Below are 26990 nucleotides of genomic sequence, written 5' to 3'. Positions count from 1 at the left end.
AGGGCGCGGCGCCACAACATCAGACGAGCACAAACAGCGGTGGATGCGATGGGGGCCACGGGTGAACGAGCTGCCCTGCTCCTGGCAGATCTAGATAGGGCGTTCGACGCCGTGAGCTGGGTCTACTTGTTCGCGCTTCTGCCCCGCCTTAACCTGGGTCCTGTGTTTATCTCATATGTTAAGCTGCTGTACACAGACATCACGGCGGCCGTGCGGGTCTCCGGGGCGGTTTCCGGGAGGTTTCCAATCGGTCGTGGGACCCGCCAGGGCTGCCCGCTGTCCCCGTACTTATTTGCGCTAGTTATGGAACCCCTGGCCTCCTGGGTGCGAATTGATGCGCAGTTACGGGGCTTCAGGTGGGACGGGGGACTCACCGACAGGATCGCACTTTATGCGGACGATGTCCTCTTCTTCCTTACGGACCTAGATAGATCGGGCCCGCGGGTATTGGAAATTATGCGCATATTCGGCGAGGTTTCGGGTCTGTACCTTAACCCGCGTAAGTCCACCTTGTGGGTGCTGGGAGATGGGGCGTATTCGGGTTCCTGGTCGTCGGCCTTAAAGGTGGCAGTCAGGGGCTTGTTGTACCTCGGAGTGTTCCTGTCCGAGTCTCCGACGATCTCTTGGGAGCGCAATGTGGTACCAGTCTGGGAAAGAGTTCCGTCGGACATTAAAACGTGGTCCCGGATGCCTCTTACTATCTTCGGTAGGTCTGCGATTTTTAAAATGGTTGCGCTCCCACGCCTTTTGTATCAGCTGCAGAACCACCCACACCCGGTCGCACCCCAGTGGTTCCGGCAGGTTAATTCGGTGTTGGGACGCTCCTTGTGGGCTGGGGGTGCCGCCAGGGTGGCGCTGCGTACATGTTTCCTGTCCACATACTGTGGTGGCCTTGCGACATCAGACGTGCTGTCATACTTCCAAGCCTCCCACTTGTTAGTACTGAATGAATGGTGGTATGGAGATAGAGGAGACCCAGCCTACGCCTTGGAGCGCTCGCTAATGGGGGTTCACACCTTGCATACGATTTTGTATTCGGCCAGACTACGGCGGCGGTTGCCCCGAGCCACGCAGGTGGTGTTTACGATATGGCGACAGGTGCTGCGTCGCATGGGCTGGTGGGGCAGATTGACAGCGGAGACTCCTTTGTGGAATAACGGGCGACTCCCCGCACTGGCCTCGCTACTGGGGTTCGGCGGATGGGATTCTATTGGGATCTCTTCGCTAGGAGATGTCATATCCGGCGTAGCCCTCAAATCGTTCCAGGAGCTTAAAGACAAGTTCCATATGCCCAACACTCAATTTTTTAAATACCTACAGCTCCGCCACGCGCTTGGACCCAGCTTGGTGGGTTTGGAGTCGCTGCCGGAGTTTAGCCCTCTAGAAGCGATGGTTTTCATGGGAGACCTTGGAGACAAGAGGGTATCCCATATTTATCAAACTCTAGTCACCCATTGCTCCTACTCCCTACTTAAGTTGATGGAAGCCTGGGAACGGGATATTGGCCCATTGGATGAAGACGATTGGAGAGAGGCATGGAGTCCCCGCGAGGGACTGCAATCGCGGTGCGCCTAAGACTGGTTCAATTCAAATATCTACATAGGGCCTACTATACGCGAGAGCGACTGTGGAAAGCGGGTTTGATTGGGTCTCCAGAGTGTTTGCGATGTGGAGCTGAGATGGGTACTCTGCTGCATACTGTGTGGTCTTGTGCTGGTCTGACCCGGTTCTGGCGGGGTGTATGGTGCTGTCTATCGGAGGTACTGGGGTGGGATCTTCCCCAGACTCATCGTCTGGTCCTTCTCCATGTGCTGGAGGGCGTTGGGGGAAACATCTACAAGCGTCACCTGTTACTGCTGGGCCTTGTGGTGGCCAAGCGGGACTTGGCGCAGGCGTGGAAGAGTGATCGAGCACCCCCGCTGAGCGTTTGGAAAGCAGGGATGGATTATTATATGGGGCTAGAGCGCCTGGTGTTCGAGGCAAGAGGATGCCCCCGAAAACATTTCAAGATATGGAAGAGGTGGGCGGAATATAGGGGTTTGACTTTGAATCCTCCAGCGGAACCTGATGAAGAGGTGGATTTGATAGATGGGCTCCAGGCCTGAGGAGACGCTAGTTTTCTTGCTGGATACAAATGATTGTTGGCGGCTGGCTGTAATTACGTGCACTGGGTTAGGGAGGGATAAGGGGTGGGTAGAGGGATAGTTGGGGAGGTTCGTGGGTGGTGGGGGGGATGGATGAGGTTGTTTCTGATTGGGTTTGCACCGTGCTCATACATGCTTTGATGTTTTGGCAGGGCTTTCCTGACTGTGGAGGACTGCCTATATGCTTTACCTGATCAATAAAATAAAAAATGTTGTTGTGAAAAAAAAATAATCTGCCACTTCCATACCCCAATCAGCTCTCTGGCGTATCATTGTAGTCATAGCAACCCACAGTCTGCCCGACCCCCAGATAAATGCCAAAGGCATAGAGCGGAGCTGTCGGAATATGGAGCGCAGCACCCAGATCGGCAAAGTCAGAAAATAATACAATAAGCGAGAAAGCGCCACCATCTTCAAGAGCGCCACCGACCCGCTACCGACAGAGGCAACGTACTCCAAAACCCCAAAATGCCCCTAAGACCGTTTATGGCCCGGCCCAAATTACGCAGCAAAGTTCACTATACGCTGTGGCTTGGACACAACTGACTCGCGAGGCAGAGTGGTTTCGTCGAAGGTGGCACTCCGACGCCACTCCTGACTGAGAACATCTGGCTTTTCGGGGGATGTTCAGGCTTCCCTCATGGACAAGCCCTTTGATGGCACCCATCTCTTCGGAGACAATATAGACTTTGCGCTGAAGTGCCTTAAGGACTTGCGGGTTATGGGCAAGTCTTTGGGCCTCTCAGTGGCTCCACGTTCCCAGTCTGTCTTTCACTCCTTTCGTGGTCATGGTAGGACATTTCAACCGCGCCAACGCTACCCCAGCCACGAGCCGCTAAGCTTCCCTCCCTCTGCGTGGACGAGGGCATGGCTCCTGCTGGCCTTGTGGTTTAGCTAGCCAGAGGTCTGGTCAAGTCACCAACCCCCGGCAGCTGCAGCCTCCAAACCCTCCTAGTCCCGCCCTTTTAGATTATGAGCATCCAGTTGGTGTTGGGTTCCGCCATCACCTCCACCACTGGCTGTCCATAACATTGGACTGGTGGGTTCAGCAGAACGTCTGATGGGGTACGCCCTCCCCTTCAAGACTACCTCTCTGTCCATGCTTCCATCTTACAACCAGCTGACGGGGGATCTTCTATCTCTGGTCCGAGAGGAAGTCATGGCTGAGGGAGCCATAGAGAGGGTAGAACTAGGCTCTGGTTGCTATTCCCGCTGCTTGCTGGTTCTGAAAAAGGACAAGGCCTCCTTCCTATCTTGGATGTCCAAGCCCTCAACTACTTCCTTGAAAAGGAGAAATTCAAGATGCTCACATTGGCTCAGGTCTTGCCTGCTCTGGATCCAGGAGACCGGATGGTAACGTTGGACTTGCAGGACGCCTAGTTTCATATTAGTCCTGCTGGCCCATCAGCATTATCTGAAGTTTACGGTAGGCCACAAGTATTTGCAGTTCACTGTGCTCCCTTTTGACTTTACCAGCACCCCTCGGGTGTTCACCAAGGTGATTGCGGTGGTCACAGCTCATCTGTGCAGAGCAGAGGTGCTAGTCTTCTGCTATCTCGACAACTGACTGCTGTAGGCGGGCTTGCCCCATGCTGTCATCTTCCATCTCTCTCCAGACTACCGCGTACCTCTTGCGTTAGTTTGGGTTCACTATCTACATGCTGGACTCACACCTGACTCCCTCTCAGACTCTCCCTTTGAATTCAGCTTTTATGGACTCAGTGCCGTTTCGGGCTTATCACCTGAGCGGCGAGTCCAGGCTATTCAGGCTATGATACCGATGTTTCAGCCTCTATTCTGCATTTTGGTGAGACTGACTCTGAGGCTGCTGGGCCTCATGGCCTCCTGCATCTGGATAGTGACACATGCTATATGACACGTGGGCTCTGCAGTGGGACATGAAATTCTTCTGGGAGCAGCATCAGGCAAATCTCTCCGTCAAAGTCCAGATCTCGGAGGGAACTGCAAAGGATTTGCAGTGGTGGCTAATGAACCACAATTTGGTCAGTGGCAGACTCCTCTTAATTCCCCAGCCAGATCTCACTGGAGTGACAGATGTGTCAGTCCTGGGATGAGGTGTCCATCTGGGAGAGGTGGAGATCAGAGGACTCTGGTCTACTGTGGAATCCAGCCTCCACATCAGCATGCTGGAGCTCCGGGCAACCCAATTGGCATTGAAGGCCTTTCTATCCTCCATCAAGGGAAGGCTGCTACAAGTGTTCACGGGCAACACCACTGCCATGTGGTACTGCAACAAAGAGGGCGGGTGGGGTTGTGGACCCATTGTCAAGATACCCAGCATCTCTAAACTTGGCGGGAACAGCAGGGCATATCCGTGGTGTTTCAACACCTGGCAGGTTTCCTGAACGCCAGGGCGAACAAACTCAGCCGTCAATACCTAGCAGATCACGAATTATGTCTCCACCCAGAGGTGGCACAAGGTCTTTTTCAACAGTAGGGGGATCCTTGGTTAAATCTGTGCACCTCCGCCGGGAACGCACCATGTCAGCAGTTTTGCATGCTGGAGTTTCCATGGTGGCTCTCGCTTGGAGACCCTGCTTGTCCCTTGTGGAGCTCAGGCCTCCTATACCCCTTTCCACCCAAACCACTCCTGCCCAGTGTTCTCAAGAAGATCACGAACAACTGGGTCCAAGTTATACTTATGGCTCCGGACTGGGTACAGAGAATCTGGTATCCTAAGCTTCTGAACATGAGCATCGATCCTCCAATCCGATTGCCCCTATAGGAGGATCTTCTGTCGCAGCAGCAGGGGAGAGTCCGCCACCCAAACCGAGCGGTGGAAGTTGATAACCTTCGACATTCCTCCCGAAGTCTGTAACGTTATTCTGGCAGCCAGACATCCTCCACCAAGACAGTTTACGGCTGCCGATGGAAAAGTTTGCATCATATTGGACAGAAAAGTCTATTGACCCTCTTTCTGCTTCCCTTTCTGATATCTTACTTTTTATTTTGACCATATTCCAGCAGGGCTGTGCTCTGGGCACATTGAAATGAGCTGCGACCACCTGCCTGACCAACCCTTATTTAAATGTCTCCTTGTAAATAGATTTCTAAAAGGTCTTGTACATATGTTCCCACCTTCCCCCTTCAGTGGGACTTTAACTTGAATCTCACATTTCTGATGTGTGCTCCCTTTGAGCCTTTCCACAATTGTCCCCTCGGGCTGCTCACCATCAAAACAGCCTTTCTTGTGGCAATTACATCGACCAAGAAGGTGAGTGAGCTGCATGCTTTATTATCTAAGCCTCCCTTCTTAGCAGTTTTTCCGGACAAACTGGTGCTTCGCACTAGGCCCTCTTTCCTGCCAAAACTGGGAACACCATTTCATATGGGCCAATCTGCCACCTTGCCCACTTTCTATGCTCCTCTGCATCCCTCTAAAGAAAATGAGCAACTCCACCATCTGGGGTATGTTGGTGCGAAGAAAGGTCGGGCTTTGCAGAAACAGACATTCTCTCAATGGATTATTCTCTGCATCAAGCTCTGCTATGCACTGGCAAAGAAGTAGTCTCCTGAAAGCTTAAGAGCTCATTCCACTAGAGCTAAGCCTGTGCCCATTGCGTTAGCCTGTGAAGTTCCAGTCTTGGAAATCGGTCAGGCAGCAAGGTGGATTTACCTGGAACACATTTACTTAGCATTTTTTCCTGGACAGTCGGGTCCGCAGGCAGGGGTACTTTTACCTTTCGGTCCTGCAGGGCTTCTTCTAAATTTGTCCGCAGACTGGCCTCCTAGGATGGTATTGCTTGGGTATCTAGTCCAAGATAAGGTTCTGTGGCTAGATGTCTCTATCAGATGAAAAGGTTACATACTTTCAGTAACTTCTTATTTTGTACAGACAATACCTAGCTGCAGATTCCTTACCGACACACCCATCCTCCCAGCTCTACGGACAAGTTTCTAGGGTCAGGGCCCTAGTTTGGACACAACGATGTCCTTGCACTTCATGGCTCTGCGTTTCTGGCGTGCAAAGTCATGAAAAGTAACAGACTTATATCAGCGTGCTGAGGTGGCACCTATACAGGTGACGCGGATGTCACTTCCGACATGGACGCTGCCGCCACGTGGAGCAGAGCGATATCTCTACTGGCGCGCAGGGTAGTGCTTACGAAAAATCTTCCGGATCCAGTCTGATGCCTAAGGGAATTCAAAGGTAAAGCATCTGCAGCAAGATATTGTCTCTACTAGATAAGGCGTTGCGGAAGGTATTTTGTTGGGTACCAATGCAGGTCACTAGTGAGATGCACTGGCAGAGGTGTGAATGTATGAGCCATATCATTGAAATAAAGTGTTTTGATTAATCTAACGGTCTTTGCCATTAGGCACCACTAGAACAGATAGAAAGGCACTTGTTCTGGATTTTTAAGGGCTTTGGTAGAATTGTTGTACATGGTGTATCTGTCTTGATGAAGCTAATCCAAATTCATGGTTTGGCTATGAGAGTAGAGCCCAGTTTTGAAGTAATTTCAAACTCAACTGTTCAGCTTGCTGTGTTTTTTCTTCAAGGATCGTCCTTATTTTCATAACCTGGGATTAAACTGCACACGTCTGGAGGATCCCAGAATGCTTTTACCAAAGATATGAATACAACTTAAAAAAAAAAGAACTATACAGACTATCTCAAAACAAAATTGGAACTGAGCTTTTATGATTGAAGCTCCAAAAACCTCCAGAATGCCTTGTGCATTATTAATCTTGTAGTTTTTAATTCTCTGCTCATGACAGTGGGTTAGCGGAACTCTTGGTCTATTAAATACCCTTGGGTGCTGGAGCACTATAGGGGAAAACTAAATAAAATCATGCCACCTTGCCTTCTCATGGATAATTCTACTTGTAAATTCTTCAGGTTATGAATACCCCGTAGGTACCAGGCTGGATTTGGAAACGGTACCCCAGCAATAGCTCCCCATTTCTGCTGGGTGGAACCATGTGGTTTCAGTCACATCGCCTGCCCAGGAGTGACATCAGAACATATGAGGTGCCAACTGGCATAGTTACCTGTTATTCCACACCTCATTGATGCAAATGTTCTACTTTTGACTGTTTGTTACATCAGGTAACTCCAATTTTTTAGAGTTCAAACCCTACTGTATATGCTGTTAAAACTAAGGGGTATTTATTTGGCAGATCTGCATGGCATCTGCATGTGGTATCCTGGCTTCGACCACAATCAATGGACCTGTGACTTGAACTCTTTGAAGCATCCAAGCATCCAAGAATGAATGGGTAGTTTATTTTTGGCAAGGCTCACAGGAACGCCTCCACATTGCTCCCTGACAAGGTATATTCTCTCAAAAAAACACTGTAGGAAAGAGAGGTCTTCTACAAGGAAGTGATCCTGCTCCGGCACCATTCAGAGAAAATGTTCTCCGGTATTGGTTTCTTCTTTGTCTTTGGAGCTGGTTGCAATAAAATAAGAAAAACAAAATGATGCTAGAGTTCCCAGCTCCACTTGTGACCCAGCACAGGTCAAAGCTTTTAATTATGTTTTGCTGTACATATAACGTATGGCCCCACTTCAGTGGTTGTCCGCACCCCTTATGACTGTGCCACGTCCATCTTTGCCAGCAGCTATTCTCCAAGCAATACAAGATTAGATTCTTGTTTATTTTCATGACAAACTGCTAGCAAGTCACCTCCCTAGACCCCAGAGATTTGATTGGATGGAAAAACATTTTACATCAATGAGGGAAAAAGACTGACTGCACAGAGGAGGATGCCTCAGAGGCTTATAACCTCTTCCACTCCTAAAATACTGATGTTGGCTTTTTCCTCATCTTATAAAATGCAAGTGGCCTCATTACTTCTCCAACTTTCCTAAGTGGCACTGCTGTACCCTCAGGGCCTCCTTCAAAGGAAGTCAGTTCTTTCACCTTAGTGGTATGGAAAACTACAGAGCTTGTGAAATTATCCTTGACCACCTCTGAGGCAAAGTTATGTTAAAATATGTCTAGAGCGCACTTACACCAAGCGGTTTCATGGCGCTGAGGACAAGAAGGCTGCGACCGTGGAGGGCAGTGGGATGATTAATCATAGGCTTGTGAGAAGAGAAGAGTTTTAAAGAGAGTTCTGAATTGAGTGTAGCATGATACAAATCTCAGGTTGTTAGGAAGGGAGTTCCAGAAACGGGGGGGCCAAAAAGGAAAACCTAAGGCCGCCGTTTTTTTTCCGTTTAAAAGTGGGGATTGTGAGCAGGTGAAGGTGAGAGGAACGGAGTTCCCGAGAGGGGACGTAGCGTTGAATTCTAGAAGAGATGAAGGCAGGGCCTTGGCTAGCAAGGGCCTTCAAGATGGTACAGTCCAGCTTGAATACACCGCATTTAGCCACTGGAAGCCAATGAAGGCGCTTCATCAAGGGAGTGACATGGTGATGTTTAGGTTGGCGAAAAATGAGCCTAGCTGCCTGGTTTTGGACGAGCTGCGGCGATGAAGTTGGTATGCTGGAATGCCAACATAAAGGGCAGTCGCGTAATCGAGGCGAGAGGTGACCAGTGCCAAGATGACAAGAGTAAGGGCCTCTGTGGTCAAAAACCTACAAATTTTCCAGATTCTGCGAAGATGGAAAAAGCAGGAGGAGACTACAGCATTGATTTGAGGCTTCAGGGACAGGTCGTTACAGATGATAACTCCAAGGCTTTTAACAGAGTTGACTGGTTGGGGGTGGGGGTACCCAAAGAAGGAAGCCAGAAACCGGGGTTCCAGTGGTTGGAGGATCCCCCTGTTAGAACAAGCTCGGTTTTATCCGGGTTGAGCTTTAGTTGGCTAGAGTACATCCATTCACTGATAGACGTCATAGTGGATTGGAAGTTACTAATGGATGTATTGGAGGGATCTATGTGGAATATCAGCTGGAGGTAATCTGCGTAGTTAAAGGTTGTAACAGGACAGTTACGTAGAGATACCATCAGGGGTTGCATATATAAATTAAACAAAAGGGGCGATAGGGCAGAGCCCTGAGGGACCCCACAGGTCAACTTTGTATTCCCTGCCGTGAAATTATCCAATCGGACTGCCTGGGAGCGTCCATGTAGGAAGGAAGAAATCCACTTAAGGGCCAGGCCCCGGATGCCTGCGTTGCCGACATGGTCGATCAGGAGTTCATGGTCGACCGTGTCGAAGGCCGCCGACAGATCTAAAAGACTGACTTGACTGATATCTTGCAGTAATGTTCTGGGCTGTCCATGTCTCTACTACCTTTTAACGCACCCTTTGCTTGGGCTGGCTGTCTCATAGAAATACTTATCGGATGCTGCAGTATCATTGCATAATGACACACCAGACCTTGGACCCAAAGTTTCTGTTGTTGCACCCATCTCTAGAAAGCCTGGTGGTTCAATTGTCTCCACTAAACTGAACACTATTGCATTTCCTCCAGCCTACCAGACCTTAAGTCTAAGAGGATTCACTCTATTGGCCAAAAGTTTGCCTCTAGCAGCGTTTGCATGGCTTAATGCCATGTACGTTCTTGTTGCTACGTTCATGCTTTGTTGGAGTTACCAACAGTTACTGGTATCACCACATCAAAATGCTATTTTCAGAGCTGGTCATTAAGAGCTTAGGCACACCCAAATCCTAAAGTGTGGCTTGAACTCTGCTGATACAGTTGCTCGCTTTATGGCCAAGGATGGTACTCTGTGCCACTATGCATGTATGAGCTCCAAATGCTTCTTGGAAGTTGTTCAAGCCACTTCAATGAACATGCTCTTTGACAGTGAACAACTCCTTAGAACAACAGATATGCAATTGCTAGCAGGGTCTTGCCTAACCGGCAAAAAGATCCACCAATATTGTAAAAATATTTGGGGCTTCTCCAAGGCACAACAGTCCTGTCAGGAAAGGCTGTTGCAACCAATCCAAACACTCCAGCAGATTTATCACTCCTTTCGGGGTAGGGGTGGATCCAGAGATACTTATATCAAAAGCAGCTGCTTCAGTCCTCGCCACACTCTGCTGGCTCTGCTACCTCAAAGCATCTTTCATCCCCTCTTCCATGCCACTTACGCAATGACCAGTTAGATGTCCGCTTGGCTGTCTGGAAACCTGGCACAAAATACATTTATGTGGGCTGCTGGAATAAGTTTGTTGAGCGGTGTGAATCAGAAGGTTTGGGTCTCCTGCCTCTGATATTCTGTGCTTCTCGGTATTTTTTGCCCAACAGGGCTTGGCAGGAGGCGATTTGAATGCCCTCTCTACTTTTGTGAGCCTCCCTGACCAACCATCTTCATTGAAGTTGCCCTCCTTCACTCTTTCTGAAAGGTTTGCTTTACTTTTTTCCTCCCACTCCATTCATGTTTCATGTAGGATTTAAAATCACCCTCACGTTTCTCATTGCATGTCTATTGAAACCAATGCACTGTTGCCCAATTATTCTACTAGTACTGAAAACTGTTTTCGTGCCCTGCATGTCTCCAAAAAGTTGTCCACCTTTTGCATGAGCCAACCCATCAATCTTCCATCCTTCCTCTCTCCCTCCTCACCTTACCAAAGAGGAGAATTAACAATGTAGACTGGACAATAGACTCCACCCCTGGTGAGCAATGTCTTATTCTAGTGACTGCTCACGACAGGACAGAGTTCCCGGATGACCTCTTAATGAGCTTCAATGGAGCTAAAGTGCATTATCTAAGAACCACTGTGCCTTGGCCAAGAAAGACCCTTTGACTTGCATTTATGCCTACTCGATGGGGACGTGGCGCCTTCTGCTGGCCTCTCCAGGGGTGTTTTGGTAGCTGATATTTGCCGAATGGCATGCTGTTATCCTTGCATCTTTTTGCTGAGCATTATTTTTTCACACCTTTTGCTTGCAGTGATGGGTATTTAGCCAAGGCTGTTTTCCTGATTTCTTTGGTTAATGATCACTACACAGTCTCACCTACTAGAGATTATTGATTTGGGATTCGTTCTTAGAGGGAGGAATCTACAGGAAGAATATCCATCACAAGAATAAATTACTTACTGAAATAAAATTTCTGGTTGATCTTAAATCTTCTGCAGATTCCTCACTACCTTCCTTCCCTCTGCCTCTGAGTTAGTGTCATTATTAATAAGATCCCAGTGTGTGTGCAGTGGGTTGTCTGCCGTTATTCTCACTGGCATTTATATGCTCTCACTTCCTCTTTAAACACCTTGATTGGGCACTGAAAAAGTACCTGAACTGATGCAAGCATGCTAGTTGATGTGGCCCATTTTAGTTGCATCCTGGGCAGGTCTTGTGGCACTGGAGAAAGTTTCCAGATCCAGCGTGGTGCATGGCAGACAATCATAAGGAGAGTAATCTACGAGAAGTAACAGTATACACTAGATATATTGTTCCTGAAGGTAAGTTACTTTTTACTTGCCCATTTGAATCTGCTGCTCAAGAAGTGCACCAAAACCAGAAATAATGTGTTTATGTCAATTAATAAAAAAATACCTGTTGTACTTACAGCCATAGTGTGATGCTATACAAAATATTGAGGTCACGGCAGGATGGAAAATTTCGGCATTACCATGGCCTGCAGGCAAATCGAGATTTCCCGGCAATAGGGGTCCTACGGGCCTCTCCGATGAATCTGTGGTAGTAAGGGTAGAGGTAAGAGGCAGATTCAGCAGCAACTCAAAGTCCTCAAGAAGAATTTTCTGTACCTTTTGGTTTGGCTGATTCATTGCCTAACATAAGAGAGTTGTTGCCAAAGCTGACTTCTCAATTAAGGATCTCATAGTGCTAGAGTTGTCAATAGTGTTCACTTTGGCTGGGCTCTTAGAGAGAAAGAGGCTTCATTTCCCAATCCAAAGAGAAGGTGATGGTATTGATTTAAAGGATTTACTCCCACAGCTGCAAGCCTAATTGACACAGGGAATAACATCATGCCACTACCTGGTAGTTCAAATTGAATACTGCACTTCTGTTGTGATTTTGTGTACGGATAACTGTTCTTGAGAGAAGTAGTAGTGACTTCAGTTCCAGAAAACTCACCTGCCGCTTCAGTTGATTTATGTGGAGTGCCCTCTTTTAAGTTGACATCAGAATGTGAGTGTTAGCGTTTCAACAGTGAGCTCTACCGCACTACTGAGAAGAGTTAGTTAACAGTGTAATGTAAGCAACTAGTGGCAGAAAGGTTTTACATTTGAAGTGGTTGAGTACCTTACGACATCAGAGAGTCTAGAAACTTTCTGAGATCAGGATTTCCTGACTTTTTTTTTAATTGGAATGTTTTTTTATTAGCATTTTCTTCATTACAGTACAGAAACAGTATGGGTGTACAGGGAACATGATTGTCTTTGGGATTATGTCAATAGCATTGTTCAACATCAGTAATACACATGTCATCAATAAATGGACTGTCTCGATTGAGAGCATGTGACCCTCCCCCCCGTACCCTCTCCAGCCACGTGTATCACTGTGAGTCTTCGATCAGGAGACCATAGTGCGTTATCCACGGCTTCCAAATGTTCTGGAATTTTTTAGGGCATCCCCGTGCTATATATTTGTAGTCTTCTCCCCTGACATATACATGTCCATACCCTTTCTCCATTCTTCCAAGGATGGGTTCATTGTGGCCTCCCATGTTCGTGCCAGGTCGCGTTTAGCCACCACTAGTCCTAAATTAAGTAATAATAACTTTGTTCTGGGGCGGTCAACCTCCGTATGTATACCCAACAAAACAAACCGTGGGTCAAGGGTATCTCTGCCCCTAAAATATCTTCTAATTCTTTCAACAAACTCACCCAGTACGACTGAATGTGGGGACATTCCCATACCGTGTGGAAGTATGTATCCTCAGAGCTCCGTTGCATCGCAAGCAGCGGGAGTGTCAGCCCTTCCCATACGGTTCAATCGGGCTCTATCATAATACGCTCTGTGCAGGTATTTGAGTTGAATCCGTCTTAGGCGGGACTTGATAGCCATCTCTTGGAGATGCATGAGCGCATTTTCCCAACCCGGATCGTCAAGCTCACCTATGTCCGCCTCACACTCCGTACTCAGTTTCAGCAGGGAATCTGGTTTATTGTTGATAATGGTTCTGTATGTCCAGGAGACTGCCTTTCCCCAATCTCACCCATCAGGAGTTGTCCCTAAAACGGGGTATATTCTGGGAGGTCACCTGTGTCGATACGTTGCGCCTTCCACGCATGTGCTAGCTGCAAGTATTTATAATATTGTGTCTGGCGCATGTCATACTCTATCTGGAGGTGGGAACATTTGACCAGCTCTTTACGGTGTATTATATCTTTAATTTGGGAGATGCCCAGCAGGTCCCACTTCCCGAATCCTCTCAGCTTTGTGATTTCTTTAAGCTGCCCCCACCCAAAGTGGGGTTTCCCTGGTCACTCGCTTGTCCCACTTCATTTGCTGTTCCGCCTTTTTCCATGCTGCCGTTACGATATGTGTGGCTGTTAGGAGTTTTGCAGAGCCTTTTCCACCATAAAGGTAGTGTGTGTGTGGGCGTCTAGCAAACTATGTGATTTCCAGCGTGTATGTGGGGTGGTCTCCCGCCGCATGTTCCCATTCATTTACTACAACTAGGTGGGCCGCCCAGTTGTATGCTCTGATATCAGGTAGGGAAATACCGCCATTGTATTGGTTGAGTTTCAGAATTGCTAGTGCTATTCTTGGGGGTCTCCCATTCCATAAGAACGCCCTCAGCGTGTCATCGATTTTAACGAATATCCCATCTGGTATCAATTGATATGTGTTTGAAGAACATATCAGAATTTCGGGAGCACTATCACTTTGTAAAGGGCCGCCCTGCCCAACAATGTCAACGGCAAGGAGTTGTATCTTCCTACGTCTGAGTTGAACTCTCTGAGCACCCTATAAAGATTCAGATTGAGCGCCTCTGCTCTATCCACAAGGCTTGACCAATCCACTCGACCGCTCGCATTTGCGAGGTAAATTTATTGAGGTCGAGCTATTTTTAGGTCCTACTCGCCCTTTCTGGCGAGTAGGAAAACACACTAACTTTTGTCCTCCGTCTTTGAAAACGGAGCAAATGTGACAAGATAACAAGATTTAAAGGCCTTTTTATTGCTCACAAAGCAAATGAGCAATAAAGATGCCTTTAAATCTTGTTATCTTGTCACATTTGCTCCGCTTTCAGAGACGGAGGTCACAAAGGTTACTGTTAGGTCTAGGAGATTTTTTAAAGTACTAGACCTGCAGGACTAGTACCATTTTTCAGATTTCTCGAGCCCTCATAAATCCCAAGGTATTGTATGCCATTGGGGCCTATCTGAAGCTGGCTAATGTAACCACTGCCCCCCATTCCCCTCTGACTCACTGGATGAAGGCACGATTTCTCCCAGTTGATTTTGTACCACGCATGAGTGCCATACTCTTCACAACTGGCCGTGATATTCGAGAGCGTCATCTCAGGGTGTGTAACGTTCAGTAATATGTCTTCGGCATACAGCGAGATGCTCTCATCAGAGGTCTCATTCACTCTCCCCTGGAATTCCGTGATACCCAGATGCGCTCGGATGACACATACAAGAGGTTCTGACACCAGAGTGAAGAGGAGAGGGGACAGGGGGCAACCCTGATGCGTACCCCGTCCGATCGAAAATTCCCAAAGCATTACTCCATTAACTCTTGTTCCAGCCAGGGGTCTCTCGTAGAGAATGGCAATCCATTTCCTGAAGGCAGGACGAAAAATGTACTCCTCCAGCATGGACATAAGAAAGGGCCAGTGGATGGTGTCAAATGCTTTTTTTGCATCGAGAGACAGGATAAGGTGCGGGTCTTCCCTAGTATTTACCACCTCTAGCCAATTGTGTAACCTCTGGAGGTTGAGTCTCGTCAACCTCCTTGGCATAAAGCCTGACTGATCTTGGTGTATGAGACCAGATATTACCGTCGTAAGCCTGTTGGCTAGTATTCTGGCCAGTATTTTAGTTTCCATGTTAATAAGAGAGATGGGTCGGTATGAGCTACACTTCTGTGGTGGCCTATCCTTCTTGGGGATTACCACGATCGTGGCTGTCCACAGGTCCTTAGGGAGACCGCCTGCGTCTCCAGGAATAGCTGAAGAAGGTGAGGACTAAATAACGTTACGTTTTATTTAAAGAATTCGGGGGGAGCATATTCGTTCCCGAAACCTTCCCAGTCTTCAACTGCCCGATGGCTTCTGTGATTTCCTCATTCGTTATCTTCTCGTCCAATGTCAGTGAGTCGCTTGCCACTAGTTTGGGGAACTGTATGTTCTGAAGATATGCTTTTATGTGTGCTGGCTCTGCCAGCGAGCGTTGCGCATCAAAGGCCTCATAGTACCCGGCAAAGGCGTTGGCTATTTCAACTGGAGTGGTATGGGTCTGACCATCCTCCGTCTGTATCTGGGTTACCCACTTATTATCTAGCTCTTTTTTGCTCAGCCACGCAAGTAGTCGCCCCGTTTTATCACCAGCGTCGTATAAACGCCAATGCATGGCCTGTATAGTGTGCTGCCATCTTTTTTTAGACAATGCAAAATATTTCCTGCGGAGAACTTGTAATCTCCGGAACTAATCGGGGTCATCGCTCGTTATGGCCTGCGTTTCGAGTTGTAGAAGTTGGGATTCAAGCCCTTCGGGTGAATATTCTGCAGCAGAGGGCGATTCTCTTTAGAGTCTGTTGTGATGTCCTGATCTGTGCAGTCCTCAGAGCGCTGTGGGGTGGGCCCCCCATACACCGGGTTTGTGCTTGGTCTGTCCGCATGATGCATGTCTTCCGAGTCTGAGGCCCTCGGCTTCGACCCCGCCAACCCTTCTATTCCGATGTGGCGTCGCCCTGAGTTGTTCGTTCTGCATGGTCGCAGTGCTCCTCCATTTGAGGCGCTGTGATCTCGGTCTGTGTCTACGTGTCAGCGGGTCTTTTTGGGAAGGCGGCGCCTGACTTCTTGCCACTCTCATCAGAGGGTGTTCCTCTAGCCAGTGCCAGGCCTTCTCTGGGCTGTTGAAGAACAGTGACTGGTAGATCACTTTGAGTTTAACGGGGAAGAGTAACATATATGTGATTTGTACCTGCCCTTGCACCTGGGCCCAGTGCGTTGCCTAATCGAGGGGGACTTAAAAGGTGCAGGAGCCCGGAGTAAGGAGCTGAACTGGGCCGACTGCGAGTGGAGGACTGTCAGGAACGCTGGGCCGCGTTCGACCCTGCACGCGGCCTGAGAGCTAGGAGTGCCATTACAGCCCTTGGAGGGCAAAGAGGGACAGCAGGGAGCGATCGATGGAGGAGAGGGCAGACTTGTTGCCTGTGGGGGCCTGATCGGTGGCGGCCTGAGTAGACTGGAGCAGCGCCTCAATTGCCTGGGACCAGCAACGTGCTTTGGTTGGGGAGCGTGCTTGAATGCCAGGCCACTGCTCTGTGGGCCCAAAGAGCTGGAGGACATTGTGCCGGCGAGAAACAATGGGCCACCCTCTGGGATTGCCCACGGTGATGGACTATTGTTGAGGACGCTCAGTGGCAACTTACAATAACAGACGGGGCCTTTGGAGGATCGGGCAAGCGGCGCCTACTGGACAGTACCGGCTAAGTGGGCGGATGTAGAGGAACCTGAGTAGGCTCCCAGCTTGGGCGGATTAAGGAGGGGACCCCCTCACTAAGACGTTAGATGAACTCCTGGGTTGCAGGTAGAGTGTTGTGGACAGGGGTGCCGGAAAGAGAAGTGGAGCACCCTGGTGAGTAGTGGACAGCGTGACTAGCGGTCTGGCAGGGATACTGGTGAGTGGACACCCCCCCATGGCGAGTGCCACTTGGGGGCTGCAACTACAGCAGACAAGGTGAGGAAAACGCTGAGGTACTGTACCGAAGTTGGAATCCTGGTGAGCTGTGATCAATGGGGAAACCACGAGGCAGGCAAGGGGGAGCCCACCCGGAGCCGGAGGAAGAGACGGCGGAACAGCGAAAGCAGGACGCGGCGTAATCGCAACCGGAGGGGCTGATGCAGCAACAGATAGATCAGATACTTAATGCCATCACGGACACCAGGGACGCGCTGCAGCAGGACATTTCACAGGTGTCACTGGGGTTGGGCCTCCTTCGGGCCGCCCATGCTAAGTTGGTCGACCGGGTAAGGGAGACTGAGACCACATTGGGGAGCCTAGAACCCTCCCAGAAAGGGTTGGAAACTCAGATGGCGGACGTCGATCGTAGACTGCAGATACTGGGGAGGAGGGCTGAAGGGCGCAATGCAGGAAATAACATACACGTGGTGGGTCTGCCGGAAGGAGTGGAAGAGGCCAATATGACTGCGGTTGCTCCCGCGGGCCTGACCCCCTTCTACACTTTGGAAAGAGCACATTGGGTGCCGGCCCGACCCGACCGTTGGTGCCCGGAAGACCGCCCAGGCTGGTGGTGGCAAGCCTGCTTCACTATAAGGACAGGGGACCTGCTACTGAACAAGGCTCGCACTGCAGGCCCGTTCAGAGTGGACAATAACAATGTGACACTTTTTCCGAATTACACGTTTGATGTGCAACGCCATCGAGCCTCGTTTTTAGCACTCCGAGACTAAGGCATCCAATACTCACCGGCACGCTTGAGGGTGACAATGGACGGTAAAACGTATTTTCACAATGATCCTGAGGAGGCGTGGAGTTGGTTGGAATCCTACAGAGTGGGATTGGGTGAAGCAGGAGGCAGCCTGAGGCAACAGCTGGAGGCGCAACTTCCGCACAGCACAAGATGCACCAGACGACGTTGCACCAGAGCGCAGGGACCCACCACAACTCAGACAGAGAAGGAGAGATCAGCACCATTGCAGGCAGTGACGGAGATATCCAAAGTAAGAGGAGCAGTGTCGATGGGTGTGACCGAATCAGAGAAAGGGTCAGCTGGGACTGACTCTTATGAGACTGACACGGGCAGTGTCCCATTGCCGCATATCACACCAGGGACCGCAGATGAGATTGTTGATGCCTGAACTTGTGAGGCTACTCCTTAAGACATGTGGTGGCCCCTGTTTTCCTCAGGGGGGCGATTGGTATTAGCCGCAGTTGAGATGGTCGGGGCAGGAGGGCACTGGAAGTGAGCAGCTTCCTCCGCCTGGGGCCCTTCCGGAGGTGTTGAGCCTTCATTGATAGTGGGGTACGGTGCCGGGATCCAGTGGGGTTGTGGACCAGGTCTTCTCGGCTCTAGGGCACCCCCCTTAGTTTCGTTCCTTGAGTGGATCCCTGGTAGATACCAGAAGTACAGTTGGTTAGGTAGTTTGGATGGGTGCTAGATTCTAAGAGCCTTGTTCTGGGGAGGGGTTGTTGGGTGTGTTTTTTTTTTTCTTGTGGTTGCTTTCCTCCAGGAAACTCATGTTGACCACGCTGAGCGTTTGGCGTTGGAGAGGGCAGCTTTTTTTTATACGACATACTCCGCATTTGCTAGGGGTACACTAATATGGGTTAGGGCTGGGCTTCCCTTCCAACCGACACAGCAGTTCGTGGACCCAGAGGGGAGATTTGTGGCTGTAATGGGGCGTTTGGATGGTAAGGATGTGACGTTATGCAGTGTGTATGCCCCCAACGTGGAACAGGCAACCTTTTTTGCCCGACTATCGGGGAAGTTGGCGCCCTACTTGAGTGGCCCGGTGATACTGGGTGGTGACACTACTATGGACAGGTCTCATCCTCCGTAGCCAGAGGCACCTGTACATAGGCTCGCTAAACTTAGACAGGACTGGCAAGATAAGTGGGGGCTTATAGACACATGGCGAGCTCAGCATTTGTGGGAGCGAGATTACTCTTACTTTTCTGCACTGCATGACTTATACGTACGGTTGGATGCCATACTATGCACCCCGGACATACATGCGACGGTATGACACAGTGAGTATTTAGCACGGACAATCTCAGACCATAATCCGTTGTTGCTGGCAACATACTGGGCTCGGGAGAAGCCTAAAATTCCTTCCTGGCAGTTCGGGCTGGACTGTTCCCATGAGGCACAGGGTCAGACTGAATTGCATATGGCCATGTCTGAACTGGGGTGGTGGAGTGAGCTAAAGAATGATGATAGATTAAACCCAGATCAGTTGACTTGGGGTGAGTGTTTGATTTTCTCAAACGTTCCATCCATCATCCCCTCTGGTATCGCTATAATTCCTACATGGCGCTCACGCCCGGAGGCCCTGGAGGATCTGGTCTTCGGCGCAGAGGTACAGGCAGGCATAGAGCACTATTTCCTTGATAATGAGGGTACAGCAGTAAACATGGCATTGGAGTGGGATGCTTTTAAAGTGGTGGTGCGAGGCTTATGTATCACTAAATTGGTAGGAGTGCGGAACACTCTCCTGCTAGATATAGAAAAAGAGGAACAATGGTTGCGACAGGCGGAGAGAGCCCGTCCTGAGAACCCGGGGCGCAGGACGAAGTCTTGGCTGAGAGAGAGGGAGTGGCATCACAAGTAGAGAGGTTGCGCTGCTTCGACCACAAGGTGTACCTGGTGCGGGCGCATGTGGAACGGGATAAGGCGAGCACACTGCTGGCCTAGCTGGCCAACCCGGCCCCAAGGGGTTCGCCCATATTGGCCTTGGCCTCCTCTACAGGAAATCCAGTCTACACTCAGCAAGGGATCAATGGTCTGTTTTTAGAATACTATGCAGACCTGTACAGGAGTAAGCTTCAGGCCACGGGTGATGCGCTGGAGGATTTCTTGGCGGAAGTACGTCTGCCGCGACTCAAGGAGGAACAGGCGGACTCACTAGGCGGGAACTTACTGTGGGGAAAATACAAGGCGCGATTAAACATATGGCACGTAATAAAACGCCGGGTACGGATGGGTTGCCGATAGAGTTTTATTCTACTTACGTTGATATATTGGCCCCTAAGTTGCTGGCGGTTTTCCAAGAAGCCCGGTGCTTGGGACGACTGCTTGCCTTCACTTGAGAGGCTATCATTATCCCTCTGCTGAAACCAGGAAAGGACACCCTGAATAGGTCGGCTTATCGCCTGTTATCCATGCTCACCTCTGACTATAAAATACTTAGTAGGATCCTTGCGACTCTGCTCCTTCCATATATGGTGCAGTTGGTCCATAGTGATCAGGCGGGATTTATCCCGAAACTCACGACGGCAACTAATGTTTCGGGGGAAGATCATAGCACGGTTCCCACTGCAGCAGTCCTCTCGGTGGACATTGAAAAGGCATTCGACAGCCTGGAATGGCCATACCTGTTCCGGGTTCTGAGGGCTCTTGGTCTTGGGAACTCCTTTGTGGGATGGACGGAGATTCTGTACAGGTCAGCTACGGCCCTGGTACGGACGGGAGCGACGATCTCCCCCTCTTGTTTAGTAGGGCGGGGAACGCGACAAGTGTGTCCGCTCTCTCCGTTGTTGTTTGCCTTAGCCATTGAGCCTTTGGCTGCTCGCGCCAGATTGGGGAGACATTATCCTGGGTTGGATCTCAATGGGGATATGCAGTATATCTCCTTATATGCCTTTGACTTATTAATTTTTCCTGTCGAATTCGGACTTGGCCTTAGAAGGTGCGAAGCAATTACTACATGCAGGGTATCGGGCTGGGGGTGAATTGGGGGAAGACTTGCCTGTTTCCAGTGGTCTCGACTGGAGCAGGTCCTACCCAGGTCGCAGGCATTCACTGGGAGCCTGGATGTTTGCCCCATCTTGGCACAACATTTATCATACCTCCGAGGATTTGTTGGAGGGTAATGTGGGTAGGGCCATACAAGGCCTTAAGAGCATCTTTGCCTTTTAGAGTACTTTGCTGCTCTCGGTGGCGGGCAGGGTTGCGTTTCTGAAGATGGTTGCGCTCCCCCAGCTACTATATTATTTCAGGACGCTACCGGTCTTAGTGCCTGGTTCCACTTTCAGGCAGCTTCGTTCCATGGCTGGGGGGATTTTTATGGGGGACTAGCAGACAGAGGGTTGCGCTGACCACAATGATGCGCCCGAGAGCCGACGGAGGTATGGCAGTACCGGACTTTAAGTTATACTATTTAGCAGCCCAGTTACAGTTGCTCACTCAAGCGGTAGCTCAGGAGTTCCGGGGCCTGGATGGTCCTGAGGGATGGTGGTTCCCACGCCATATACTTTCCTTTACAGTGCTTCAGCAGCGGCCGCGCCTTGAGCATCTTACTAGCGAAGAGCGGACACTGAGATTGTGCCGGAATCGGAGCCAGCGCAGAGCTGGATTTGCACGCCCTTATGCCCAGGAAATTCCGCTGGGTATGTGTACTGCCCTCCCGCATGGTGGGGACTGGACAGCACTGGCCGAATGGGAGGCGCTAGGAGTGTAGGTGCTGGGAGATCTGTATGAAGACGGAGCATTGTTGCCGTTTCAGACCCTGCAGGACAGATATGGCCTTCCTCGAGGAGATTACTTACTGCACTCAGCCCTGGTCTCGGCAGTGCAACGCTATTGGCGGGAGTGGCTGTCGGAACCACAGACTTCAATGCCATGCCAGTATGTGGTGATGGCTATGGGAACATTCAAGGCCATTACGTGCCTGTACAGGCGCATGTTGACTAAGTGGCTAGAACCATTGCGGGAGCTGCAGGGGAAGTGGGAGGAGGACCTAGGTAAAGAGATCCCTGAGAAGACATGGGCCCAATTAGTTAGGAGGGCCTGGAAAAGCACTAGGAATGTCAGATTCCAACTGGTTCACTTCTTTATTCTGCACAGGGCATATTTAACCCCTGCCAAGATCTAATCTATATTTTAAAACTGATGCTGCCCAGTGCCCACGTTGCAGTTTAGAAGGGGCAAACTTTCAGCATATGATGTGAGAGTGTCCGCAACTGGGAACATATTGGGAGGAAGTGGTTGATCTGCTCTGTGGAATCACAGATCGTAATATGGAACCTGATCAGGGCACTTGTTTATTACACTTGTTTCCCCCATACCTCTAAAAACGAAAGTGACAAGCATGTTTATAGGTTTAGGCCTGTTGCTGGCTAAGAGAGAGATCACTGCACACTAGAAATCAGCGGGAGGGCCCAATTTCAGGAGGTGGAGGGAGAAATTACTCCAATGGCCATCGAGCGAAAGCACAATCAGGCTCCGATAGGCGAAGTGGACTGATAATGATAAAGCACTGGAGGCAGCGAGGGCATGGGAGGCGCTGGTAGTGTCAGTGCAGGTACCTGAAGTGAATTCGGAGGTTGCCTCATCCTTGGAAGCCCCGACGGGCTCGCCATGCCCCACGGGAGTAGTAAAGTAGCGCTGGACATACCCTGTGGTACAACTGTTTGACTCCAATATTAGTAGGTTAACCTGTTCTGTATTGCTGGCACTGAGTTCACTATAACAGAGGGGTTAGATGTTCCTACATTTTTAAGCTGTGAGTAGTTTGGGCGCACCAGCGGTACAGGGAGGGTGGGGAGGGAGTAGGGTGGAGATGGGCTTGAGTTTTCTTATTATATTATTCAGTCGATGTACAGTTATTGGCTCCTGACTGCTAGCGGGAACTGGACTGATAATCGAGCAGAAGGACACTACTCTGCTGGGATAGGGATGCCTATCATTTTGTAGTAGATGTCAGTGTAGTCTTCAAAGGGTTGAGAAAAGGCATGTGACATTCCGCACCGATCTGTCGCACTACTGAATAGGAATTTATCCTCACAACAGGCCATTTCTTATATGGTAATCAAATAGTTACTCAAAAATAAACCGTAATTTTATCCATGCTTCATTCCAAAGTTCATCCTTGTTCAAATTAATCACTGAAGAGACAGCGTAGTTCCATGTTGATGATTTAATAAACATTTTCAAATGCCACCTTCAATCCATCCAGATTTAGAAACGCAGCACGTGTACATGAATCATACAAATTTAGCCAGTTCATAACGTTCCACCCAATGCATTTCAAACCCAAATGTTCTTCGTCAGGCGCTACTGAAACAGATAATAAAAGCAACTCAGCAAAATGTGCCAAACTAATTATTACTATGTGCTAAATATTTCATAGTATAAACATCGTCAACCCCATGATATCACAAATCCACCCCTAAATGGAAACCCAAATGTAAAAAACGGACAAGTGCCAAAAACCCTACCCACTCTGCGATGCCCCTTACACCCAGTTGAGAGTTATAAAATTAATCTTATTACCAGAACTCGTGCGTAGCGCCCCTCCAGCCTCTAAAAATATCCCCAGAATTGCCTCTTGCTTAAACCTCCAAACTGCTACTATTCACATTTCCAAGCTTCGAAGTGTATGGTCATATACAGATTACCTGAACAACCGCGGCCAGCAGCCTCATCATTTCGTGCGCGTACACTTAATTGTGACACGACGTCTAATGGACCATTCTGATTGAAATAAGTCCACGTGTTCACTAACTTTTATGGTTTAACTCTTTTATTGAAGTTGTTTTATCACATACAGCAACACTCATGCAGGTTTAGCCGTCATGCCATTAACAATGCTGAATTCATGACCCTGAAGGGCTAGGCCAGTTCCTTTAGTGCGATAATGGGTCCGTGCCAAGTTAGAAAAACCTTCCCTGCAATATAATTAGCAAGAAAAAACATAACGGTACGAAAACATCATAAACCCTCCTCTTCCCCTTCCCACTCACCACCCGTGTTCCAAGTCCACCACCTAAGCTATCTAAACTATATCCAGTCTCGATCTCTATTCCGCCTGTTGCGTTTCAGAGAGGCGTAGTAAGCGGGGATATCGGGGGCAGGTAACTTCCCAGAATTCAGTGGCTAATATGGACAGAAAGGGCTGCCACAGTTCACTCTATTTGGATCCCTCCCCCGCTATTGTCAGTTACTCCATTCCAAGTACATGCCACAGGCGATGTAGCCAGCCGGTGAAGGTTGGGATGTGGAAGGTACACCAGTGTGTGAGTATATTTTGCATTGCTGAGCCTAGCGCAATTGCTATCTGGCGGCCTCTGCGGGAGCGCAGTGGGTAGGTCAGGGGATTTGAGAGGCTCAAAAGGACATATGTAGGAAATCGTGGAATTTTTGTATCAAAGTGTTTATCTACTTCGTCCAGCACTTGTTTCAAATAGGGTTGGATGTGGTCGCGCTCCCACAATAAGTGCACCAAAGTGCCTACGTGTTCGCAGCCCCGCTAACATGTCGCTTCTCAAGTGTGGTCCATTGCATGGAGACGCTCAGGGGTATAATATCAGTAGGTCGCTATCTTTGTGAGGGTGTTGTATTCATTGGGATTCATTGTAGTTTAATTAGAATGTAGTTGTTCCTCTATTCTGTATTCTGTTGGGGGGTTCTATGGAAGGGCCGTTGGGAGCTGTGTGACGAGTTACTGAAGCAGGGTGAAGAGTTTTGGCGACGAGGACGGAATACATGTAGATAGTGAAGACGGCGTTCACTTGGCTTCAAGGTATTTTTTTTTCTATTTATGAATGTGCGTGAATGCACCTGCGGCTGATTTATATACTGTGCCTTTGATCGCACCAGCGGCTGATTGTGAGAGAATATATCATTAGTGAATTGTTTTTTAAAAAGGAAACATTGAAATTCATATTGGTTAACTGCTCTGCTTACTTGAGCTCGAGCGTTGGATTTCTCGGAGCAAAGCCCGGGCGTTGGATTTCGTCACTGAGCTTAGTGAAGATTTATCTCGCAATGCTTTCTGGATCGTGCTGAGCCTTCTGGGTAATTGAAGTCATCACGCTCGCACGCAAGGCGGCCATCTTGGATTTTTTTTTAATCGTTTTGTCAGCATATTGCAGTTTGTGCGTTTCAGTGATTCGCACACTTTTGTCATCGGCTATTTTATTGCGAACTCAGTGATTCGCACACTTTGTTTTTACAACAATAATAATAAAAAAAAATGTAAAGGATATATTTGGAGCGGACTACAGTGATCCGCACACTTGTTACATTAAACAACTATCGAGACATTTATTTCTTGCAATTCATTTTTACTTGACCTTATTGTAGTTATGTGCACACTTAGTTCACAGTAACCATTTCTATTTTCTGGTAGTTAATGCTTTATAAGTTATTTATTTAATTTTTATCCTTTCACATTATGAGTACATCAAGATGTCTTCTATTTTAGCACCTCCACATTTTTTGCCGGTCGCTGGGGAACCAAAAATTGAATGGGAGTTATGGTACCCTATTTTTTGGCATATGTCGAAGTGTTGGAAGAAGATGGGTGTTCGGCAAAAAGGAAGTTGGATCTATTGAAGCATTGTCTAGGTGGACAAGGAATAAAGGAATTTACAAATTTGCCTCCAATTGAAGGATCTGAGGAGACTGATGTTTTTGAGGTTGCTGTAAAACAACTGTCTTTACGTTTTGGCAAGAAAATAAATACTGTAATGGAAAGATTTAAGTTCTACTCACGAGCTCAGAAAGACGATGAGTCTATTGAAAACTACGTCTCAGCTTTACGTGCTTTAGCAGGTTCATGTGCTTTTGATACCATCAACTATGAACAAGTTCTACGAGACCAAATCATGATGAAAACTAAGATTTAAAAAATACAAGAGGTTATGGTTGGGTACTGAATCTTCTTCGAGTGCTGTGGTTAACATATCTAAGGGCATCGAACAGTCTGAAAAGTTTGTAAATGAGATTAGAGGTCAATCTCAAAGTGTTTCTGTGAAAATTCAGGATTCAACATCTGAAGTGTCCTTGGTTAAGAACCAGTTCTATTTTAAGAAACCTTTGCATTCTTTTAAAAAAGAGGTTGAAGTGAAAGAAAAAAAGTGGGGGGAAAAAAGAATTTACCCCTTCTGAAAATATATTTGGTGGGAGACCTAATTTCATAATATGTTATAGGTGTGGCAGTTTTGACCATGTTGGAAATTTTAGAAATTGTCCGGCATTGAATAAAATTTGTATAAAATGCAAGAGGATAGGCCATTTTGGGAAAATGTGTAGATCTAATAAAAAAGTCAATTGTGTAACATCAGGTGAAGAGGGAATGTGTGAACAATTCAGTGAATTCAATTGCATTTCTTGCGTTGGATGTAGTGACACCAAGAGTTTTCCATCTTGTTTTATATCAATTGATGGTGAAGATATTCAAATGATGGTTGATTCTTGGGCTTGGTACACTATAATTAGGAAGGAAGTGTTTGTGAAATTGAAGGATGACAAAGAATTATTGTCTCCTGACATTAGACCCGGTGGTTATACTGGAAAATAATTTGATTTGGAAGGTTTTTTTTTTGGGCAGATTTAAATTTTCAAGGTAGAAGAACCAGGGGCAAGGTATATGTAGCTACTAAAGGTGTGTCAATTTTAGGATGGCCTCATCAGAAGGAAATGGGGATAAGGCTTGATCCAAATGCCTCACCATCTGTGTATGTTGTATCTGAGTGCAATGAACAATTTGTTGCTAGTATTAAGGTAATGTATCCAAAAGTTTTTGAGGAGAGTCTTGCTGAATTTGTTGATTTGAAACATAAAATTATTCTCAAAAGTACTGCTATTCCGGTGAGACACAGAGTATGCAATGTACCTCTTGCTTATCGGGATAAATTAAAAAGTATGTTGGCAGAGTTAGTACAAAGTAAGGTCATTGAACCCATTGAATCTTCACCGTGGGTTTCTCCGGTTGTTCTTTCCCTTAAGGCTAACGGGGTGATGCACACTTACAACGCAACTTTTACGTCGTAATGCTGTTACAACGCAGCTATTACAACGCAGGATCCATTACATCGGATGCCATTACAACGCATGGCATTACATCGCATATGCTATTACAACGCATACCATTACATCGTAAGTATTGGTAAGTATATAATTTTTTTTTATTTTATTTAATATTATATAATTGATTTAATTATTATTAATTATAAATAAAAATAAATAAAAATATTTATTTATGTTTTTAAATATTATAAATTAAATTTATTAATTTAAGTAATTTTTTAAATAAGTATGAGTATAGGAGTATATGTTTTGGTGTACTGAGGTATATGTTTTGGG

The 26990-nt window shown here is 48.0% G+C and overlaps 1 protein-coding gene and 1 long non-coding RNA gene across 7 annotated transcripts in view; one reads left to right on the top strand and one right to left on the bottom strand.

The window, feature by feature from the left end:
- LOC144770238 (uncharacterized) overlaps nt 1-26990 on the bottom strand; it is a 1037372-nt gene that overhangs the window by 127539 nt on the left and 882843 nt on the right. For both annotated transcript variants that reach the window (XR_013598842.1, XR_013598843.1), the window contains exon 3: nt 11587-11712. This is a non-coding gene — a long non-coding RNA (uncharacterized LOC144770238). The remainder of the gene's footprint in view (nt 1-11586; nt 11713-26990) is intronic.
- The window catches only part of RNF157 (ring finger protein 157), a 626725-nt gene that overhangs the window by 164009 nt on the left and 435726 nt on the right, over nt 1-26990 (top strand). The gene's annotated exons all lie outside the window — the stretch shown is intronic.

Source organism: Lissotriton helveticus, chromosome 7, assembly GCF_964261635.1.
Source record: "Lissotriton helveticus chromosome 7, aLisHel1.1, whole genome shotgun sequence".
In the NCBI taxonomy this organism is placed as follows: domain Eukaryota; kingdom Metazoa; phylum Chordata; class Amphibia; order Caudata; family Salamandridae; genus Lissotriton; species Lissotriton helveticus.
This window is presented reverse-complemented; position numbering and strand designations above follow the sequence as displayed.